A 4749-nucleotide genomic window follows, 5' to 3' on the forward strand; every position below is an offset into this window, starting at 1 on the left:
GTCGGGAGACTGGAGCTCCGGCAGCTCTTGATGAAGCAGATGAGAGAAGAGGGGACCGCACACCTCCCGCCGCTCCTGCAGGCACGGACCCCTGCTCTCCTCCACAGCTCTCCACCAAGCGACACACTGTACAGACCCAGCAGCCTCAGGCAGGGCCGGCTCTGCAGCAGCCCTGACTCTGGATGAGCAGATACCGGCCCCACTGCCCACAGAGACACGGGCCAGGGTCTGCACGGCCCAAGGTCTCCGGTAGGGAGCCGCCTGCTGTGCATGGCTTGGGGATCTGGAGAAGCAGCCCCTGGCAGCAGCTCCCCACAAGAAGCCCAGCCTCTCTCTGAGGCCAGCCAGACAGTCACTATGGCACCGAGCCAGGCATGGGATGAGCCCTGAGAAGGCAAAGCTGATGCCCTGGAGACGCTAAGAAGCCAGTGTCACAAGTGTGGGTGCCCACTGAACTGAGCAGAAGAACCCGCCCCTGCCAGGCCTAAGTGACAGCCGCCAGGTCCTGGCGGTGCAGAGCAGCGGGGGTGGGGGGCGGCACAGAAGCTACACCCTGCACCCAAGTCCAGCTCGGAAGGCCCCAGCAACCTGCAAAGATCCAAAGCTCCTGGCCCCCGAGTCCCCGAGCCTCTCCACAGGAGGTCACAGAGGCACCTGCTCCTGCCCCTTAGGCCACCCCACAGAAAGAGGCCAGGTCCTTGACAAGGCCCAGGAGACAGGACTCCCAGCTGCCCACAATACAGCCCTTGGAGCTCCAGCCACCTGGGCACCGATCTCGCCCCCAGGAGACCCAAGTGAGGGTGCTCCAAGGAAGTGGCACACAGGCTTCCAGTGGGGAGGCTCTCTCAGAGAAAGGGAGCAGCCGGACACAGACACCCCCCACTGGCCCTGCTGCCCTTTCACTCTCCTGAGGAACAGACCCCCTCGACTTCAGATGCTCAACGGCCCCCCCGCCCCAGGCCAAGGAGAGGTGTTCAGTCACTCACTCCGGCACCGTTCACTCAACTAACCGGCACCGGGGATCCTGGAGCATCTGAGGAGACAGAGCTGACCCCTCTCTCCAGGAACTCACACTCCAAAGGGGAGCCGACACCGAGAATTTAAAGTGTTCTGTGAGGAGGACGGTGTGCTGGGGGGACAGAGGGACAGAGCAGAGGTAGGTCAACCCTGTCCCGGGAGACCAGGGGGCTCACAGGGTGACAAAGCCCAACAGCCAGCTGCGGAGCCGAGCATGGCATGACCTCCTTCCCTCCTCACCATGCGAGCCTCAGTCTGGGGGTTCCGGGGGTGCCCTGGGGGTGGCTCCTGGGGGGACCGGCGGCCCAGGTGCACAGAACCCACGCTCCTCAGGGTGGCTCGTCTCAGGCCGGGGTCCCCTAGGGAGCTCCAGTGAAGCCAGTCGTGGTGGGAATGCCCTCTCCCTCTGCCACTGCCTCTCCCTCTTGCAAACACCTGCCTACCTGGTGGGATCAGCCTTCATCGGCTCCAGCTCAGCTGCCAAGAACAGAGTGCAGGACACGGAGCAGAGGTGGCCCACCTAGCATATACTCACTTTTCTCACCAGCCGTTTTCCCTAGGTACTGCCAAAAGGACTCGGAAATTCCCAGGGAACCACAGAGAAACCCAGCAACAAGGGGGAAGATGGTTGGCCAGGGAGGCCCTTGGCCTGGGCCAGCACCTGGGCACTCTCAGCCCTGTGCTCCCGCACAGCAGACATGCCACCAGGCCACAACGGCTGTCTCCTGCCCACTCGGGGGGCCGATCCCACAACACTGACTGGGCACCACCGGCTTTCTCCACGGGAAAGAAAGGGCTGGCTAGGGAGCCCCAGGGAAGAGCCACACCGCAGGCCGAGTCGAGGAAGCCCCATCTCCCTGGTCCCTACCCAACCCCCAGGGGTGAGGAACTAAAATGAAGAAAAGGAACCGAAAGAGAATCTTAAACAGGTTCCACACTGAGCACAGAGCCCAACTTGGGCCACGACCCTAAGATCACGACCTGAGCCAAAATCAAGAGACCAATGCTTTACAGACTGAGCCCCTCAGGTGCCTCCACAATCTGCTTCTGAACTTGGCTCCCCCAGGGACTTGGGCCAGACCACCTGCTAGAATGGACCATCACCCAACAGGACGGTTCAGTACAAGTCTGGGAAACTTGGCCAACTGTAGCCTGGCGTCCCACCCCACAGCCACCCCCACCTGTATTTTCAAGGGGCCTGCGGAGCCATCAGAGTCTAGAGCTCAGAAGAACCTTCCAGAGCTGTCCAAGCTCCTGCTTCGAGCTGCCCAGGCTCAGTGGTCTGAGAGAGGGCAGTGTGGCTGGTCCTCCAGGGGCCACGATTGAGACCTAGGAGGGCCTCCTCTGGAAACAAGTCAACAGTCTTGCCACCTCAGCGTGACAGCAGACACACAGGGCTCCCGGGACAAGAGTGAGGCCCTTGTGAGAGCACCCCGCAGGCCCGTGTCCACATCAGCCCCGGATGCCAGGCAGGGTGAGTGCCAGGGAACAGGAAGGTGAGGCTCTGACCGCAGGACAGAAACCGCTAGTGAGCCTCCATCTTTAGAGCCCCTGTGAGTGGGACAACAGAGCAAGACAGGCCTTCCCGGGGCCTGCAGAGCTCTAGGGCGTGGAGGGTGGTCCTGGAAGGTCAGCCCTGGTCCGGGGAGAGGGTCGACGGGCCTCAGCCACCCCAGTTCCTCTCCTCCTTTACTCCTGGGAACTGCAGCCAGGGCCGGGAGAAGTCAGGACTCAGACCCCTGCGGGCTGTCCTTAGGCCCACAGGCAAGTCAGCCTTAGAAACAGACACACTCAGATTCCAAAAGCAAAAAGCAGAATGAAAACAGCCCAAAAGCGCGCTAGAGGCCTGGACTCTTTCTCCCCTCAGGAGTCCAGGGAGGGGCTGCAGCCTCACGGAAGATGGAAATGAGGGGTAAGTGCCCTGTTCCATGGGTCTGAAGCCCTTCCAAGGGAGGACTCAGGTCCATCCGCTCACCATACCTACCTCCTCCCAGGGTGCCCTGGACCCTCATCATTTCCCACAACACCAACAGATCAACTATGCCTCCTGGAACCTGGGAAGGGGAGCTCAGGCCCCAGCAGGGGCATCCTACCCAGGGCATTCCAAGGCTGCAGACCAGAGGCAGCTCGGGAAGAGGTGAGGGGGAGGCCCGGGCTGCAGCTACGTCCACAGAGCCATGGTGAGCCGCTGCGGCTGGTCGCAGTGAACCAGGGCCACACAGAGCGTGTTCAGGGCCACCACACACAGCACCACCCAGCAGAAGCTCTGTGCCTTCACCACCCGGCAGATGAAAAACCGAAACATCTCCTTCCTTAGGAAGGATGACCAACTCTCTGTCTTTCCACTCTTGAGGTTGGCACGGGCGAAGGGGGATCCTGGGGGAACAAGGAGCTCACTGAGGACGTGCAGAGACCACCAGGCCCCCAGACACACTTCTTCTGTGGACGTGTGCCCCACGGCACAGCCTCAAGGACATGCTTCTACTCCCATCTCGAACATAGATCTCCTGCCTGAAAACACCTTCAAGGACACTTGCCCCCCAGGGCTAGCTTGAGGCCACAGTTCTGTTCAGACCCATGTATGCTCCTGGCATTTAGTGAATTACCCCTGCACTGGGTCCTGACTCCACTCCCATTTCACAGATGAGGGAGCCCAGAGCCTTGGTGGTCTCCATGGTTCCCAGGCTCCAGATGGTCCCCAGCACCCCAAGCACAGTCCCGATGCCCCAGCCACCCCAACTCCTCCAGGGGCCCCAGGGGGCCATGCAGCATCTGGCCCTCCCTGGCTTCAATTTAAGGATCAACAATACTAGGTACCTATTTCTAAGTTCCGGGGAATGCAGCCAAGCTCCTTAGTTTACGTCTGGTCCACAGCTGCTGTGCGGGTGCAGAGGCAGAGGGGAGTGTTTCTGGCCCACAAAGCCCAGCGGACTCTCTGGAGCATCTGTGCACGAAGCTGTGGCGCCTCTCCCCTGTCTCCATGCACACCCCACCTCTGCTCCACTGTGACGGTGTGAAATGCTGCCCAACGCTGCTCTCTGGCCACAGCTGGCTGCTTCTCAGCCCCATGCCTAGGCTTTGAGGTCACCTCCACAAAACACCCTTCTCTGGGCACCCCATCCGAGATCAGCGCCCCGACGATAATCCCGGCCATGGACCGTCTGCCCCAGCAGATGACTAATCATCACACTGTCAAACTCCTACTGAATCATCCCAAGGAGGAGTTAAGGAACCAAGTGGGAAAAAAACTTTATACCACAGACATGAAAAACCTCTCCCCTAAACATGATACAACATTGATGGAGAAATTGAATTAGACACAAATAAATGAAACGATACTATGTGCTCATGGATTATAAAAATGAATGTTATAAAAAACCCATTTTGGGGGGTGGAGCCAAAATGGCGGAGAAGAAGGGAGCTCTGTAAACTCCCTCCGCACCGTTTTTCGAACTGAGAGGGATATTACATTCAACTGAGAGAGCGGAAGGAGAAAATATGAACGCCAGAAGGAATAGAACCTCACGGATACCTGAGTGAGTGGGGGCGAACGGGGGAGATCCGAGGACGGGCCAGCCCGGACGGGCAGGGGAGGTAAGATCCCCAGCCCAGCGTGGCACAGGTGCCGGGCGCCCGGGAGACAAAGGGAAGAGACAGAGTCGGAACGCGCTCATAGAACTGTCTCTGGGGAAGAGGCATAGAACGCTTGGCTGCGCGTGGAGACAGAAACCC

Source organism: Suricata suricatta, chromosome 2, assembly GCF_006229205.1.
Source record: "Suricata suricatta isolate VVHF042 chromosome 2, meerkat_22Aug2017_6uvM2_HiC, whole genome shotgun sequence".
NCBI lineage: Eukaryota > Metazoa > Chordata > Mammalia > Carnivora > Herpestidae > Suricata > Suricata suricatta.